The 3779-nt window shown below is 36.4% G+C and overlaps 1 pseudogene; it reads left to right on the top strand.

Annotated features, from left to right (window-relative positions):
* Positions 1 to 2193: 2193 nt before the first annotated feature.
* LOC130848834 (charged multivesicular body protein 3-like) lies at positions 2194 to 2923 on the top strand (annotated as a pseudogene).
* Positions 2924 to 3779: the final 856 nt, after the last annotated feature.

The following is a 3779-nucleotide window of genomic DNA, read 5'->3' as shown; positions in this document are numbered from 1 at the left end:
ATCACCTCACGTAGTTACCTTGTGTGTGTGTGTGTGTGTGTGTGTAACTTTAAAGATTTGCTTTTAGAAACTTTCAAGTATAGGGCTTCCTAGGTGGTGCAGTGGTTGAGAATCCACCTGCCAATTCAGGGGACGTGGGTTCGATCCCTGCTCCAGGAAGATCCTACATGCCACGGAGCAACTAAGCCTGTGCGCCACAACTATTGAGCCTGTGCTCTAGAGCCCGTGAGCCACAACTATTGAGCCCATGTGCTGCAACTACTGAAGCCCACATGCCTAGAGCCTGTGCTCCACAACAAGAGAAGCCACAGCAATGAGGAGCCCACGCATCACAACGAAGAGTAGCCCCTACTCACCGCAACTAAAAAGAAAGCCTGTGCACAGCAAAAAAGACCCAACACAGCCAATGAAATTAATTAATTTAAAAAAAAAGAAACTTTCAAGTATACAATACAGTACTGTTTTCTCACCCTGAAGTACATTAGATCCTCAGAAATCATTCATTTCAAATTAGGAATTTTGTACGCTTTGACCACCTTCATTCATCCCATGCCACCATCCCTGCCAACCATCACAATCTCTGTTTTTATGAGTCTTTTTGTTTTGGTTTTTTAAAAGATTCTACATATAAGTGAGATCATGAAGTATTTATCTTTTTCTGACTTTTTTCACTCAGTATAATACCCTCAAGTTTCATCCATGTTGTTGCAAATGGCATAATTCCCCTCTTTTTTATGGCTGAATAATATTCTGTTATCTATCTATCTATCTATCTATCATCTATCTATCTATCATCTGTCTATCTATATCACATTTTTTTTAACCCATTCATCCACTGACAGACACTTAGGTTGTTTCCATACCTTGGCTATTTTGAATAGCTTTGAACATGGAGCATAGATACCTCTTCGAGATAGTGATTTCATTTCCTTTGGCTATACACCTGAGCATGGAATTGCTAGATCATATAATAGTTCTATTTTTAATTTTTTGAGGACACTTTGTACTCTCCCATAGTGGCTGTACCAGCTTACACTCCCACCAACAGTGTACAAGATTTCCCTTTCCTCCACGACCTTGCCAGCACTTGTTATCTCTTGTCTTTCTAATGATAGCCATTCTGACAGGTGTGAGATATCTCACTGTGAATTTGATTTGCATTTCCCTGATAATTAGTGATGTTGAGAACCTTTCCATGTACCTGTTGGCCATTTGTATATCTTCTTTGGGAAAATGTCTACTCAGGTCCTTTGCCTATATTTAATTGGGTTATTTGGGGTTCTGATTTTGGTTTGGGGTGTTTCTTTTTTTGCTATCAAGTTGTATGAACTTCTCTATTTTGGGTATTAACCCCTTATCAAATATATGGTTTGCAAATATTTCTTCCATTCTGTAGGTTGCCTTTTCATCTTATTATTTCTTTTCCTGTGCAGAGGCTTTTTAGTTTGATATAGTCCCACCTGTTTAGGTGTCAAACCCAAAAAAACTATTGCCAAGACTAATGTCAAGGAGCTTACCTCCATGTTTTCTTCTAGTACTTTTGTAGTTTCAGATATTACATTTAAGTCTTAATCCATTTCAAGTTAATTTTTGTGAGTAGTGTAAGATAGGGGTCTAGTTTCATTATTGAAGAGACTATCTTATCCTCTGAGTATTCTTAGCTCCCTTAACAAATACTGGTTGGCCATATATGCATGAGTTTATTTTTGGGTTATCATTCTGTTCCATTGGTCTATATGTCTGTTTTTATGCCATTACCATACTGTTTTGATTACTATAGCCTTGTAATATAGTTTGAAACCTATACGTGTGCATCCAGCTTTTGTTCTTCTTTCTCAAGACTGGTTTGGTTATTCAGAGTCTCTCATGTGTTTCCACACGAATTTCAGGATTTTTTTATTTTTGTGTTTTTAAAAAGTCATTACAATCTTGGTAGGGATTGCATTAAATCTGTAGATTGCTTTCAGCAGTATGGACATTTTAACAATATCAATTCTTATGGTTCATGAACATAGAATGTCATTTATTTGTGTCTTCAATTTCTTACATCAATGTTTTATACTTTTCAGTATACAGATTTTTTGCCTCTTTTGTTAAATTTGTTCCTAAGCATTTTTATCCTTTTTGATGTTATTATAAATGGGGTAATTTTCTTTATTTCTTTTTCAGATAGTTTGTTGTTAGTTTATAGAAATGCAACTAATTTTTGCATATTGATTAAGAAAGGAAATGATCGTTGCTGACAGGCAAGTATGGAATATTCAAAGAGAAGTAGAAAAACTCAAACTATCTGTGAAGGATGCTGCTAAGAAGGACCAGAAGGATATCTGTGTAGTTCTGGTCAAAGAGGAGATCAGGTCAAGGAAGGTTGTGAGCAAGTTTTATGCATCCAAAGCTCAGATGAATTCTGTACTCATGGAGATGAAGAACCAGCTGGTGTCTTTGTGAGTGGCTGGTTCCTACAGAAGAATACAGAAGTGATGAAGGCTATTCAGAGTCTTGTGAAGATTTCATAAATCCAGTTCAAATACATAGATTTTAGAATGCAGATAAAATAGACATTTTAATAAAAACAGGCATTGTCCAAAGAGATGATGAAGTTTGGGAACATGAAGAGATGTTAGAGGACACTTTTGAAAGCATAGATGATCAAGAAGAAATGGGAAAAGCAGCAGAAATGGAAATTGACAAAATTCTGTTTGAAATTACAGCAGGGGCCTTCGACAAAGCACCTAGTAAAGTGACCAATGCTGTTATGGAGCCTGAATCTCCAGGAGTGATGGCCGCTTCAGAAGATGAAGAATGGGAAGAGGCCCTGGAGGCCATGCCTCCCAGCTGGCCATGCTTCATGGCTTGGGGCCAGCCTGCTGGGCCTCAGGCTTTTTTCATGGCCCACCTGCTGGGTATACATACACTCCTCTGATGCAGCTACCATTTTATGTACCTCTTGCATTACACCTCTGTGATGAGGCATAGCATTCTGGAGAAGATTCTCTGCTAATATCTCTTCACTCTCTGCAGAAGTTTTGTTATCTCAACTAGACTGTTCCTATGAGAAGTGATGCAATAAATACATCATGTTTAGGAGTATAAACAGAAGTATCTTTTTAGTGGGGAAGCAAATAAATCTGCCTTCTCACAAAGCACTTTGAGAATATAGTTGATTGCCTGAATGTTGAGGACTCTATATTTTTTGGTATGCAAAATACTATATAAATAGATTTTAATAAATTTCTGCTCTAACACTTAGAAAAAAACTCAGAGTTTTCTATGTATAAGATCATGTCATCTCCAAACAGAGACAATTTTACTTCTTCCTTTCTTATTTGGATGTTTTTTTTTATTTTTTATTTTTGCCTGATATTTCTGGGTAAGACTTCCAGTACTATGTTGGATAGAAGTGGTAAGAGAGGTTATCTATGTCTTGTTCCTGATCTCAGAGGAAATATTTTCAACCATTCACCATTGAGTATGATGTTAGCTGTGGGCTTGTCATATATGGCCTTTATTATGTTGAGGTATGTTTCTTCTATACTCAAATTCAGAGTTTTTATTATAAAAGGATGTTAAATTTTGTCAAATGCTTTTCCCACATCTATTGAGATGATCATATGATTTTTATCTCTCATTCTATTAATGTGATGTGTTGCATTTAAAGATTTGTAAATATTGAGCCATTCCTTGAATTCCACTTGATCATAGAATGTGATCCTTTTTTTGTGCTATTGAATTTAGTTTGCTAGTATTTTGTTGAGAATTTTTACGTCTACATTTGTCAG

Source organism: Hippopotamus amphibius, chromosome 3, assembly GCF_030028045.1.
Source record: "Hippopotamus amphibius kiboko isolate mHipAmp2 chromosome 3, mHipAmp2.hap2, whole genome shotgun sequence".
NCBI classification, from domain to species: domain Eukaryota; kingdom Metazoa; phylum Chordata; class Mammalia; order Artiodactyla; family Hippopotamidae; genus Hippopotamus; species Hippopotamus amphibius.
Note: the sequence above shows the minus strand (reverse complement) of the source record. Positions and strands in the feature narration are given on the sequence as shown.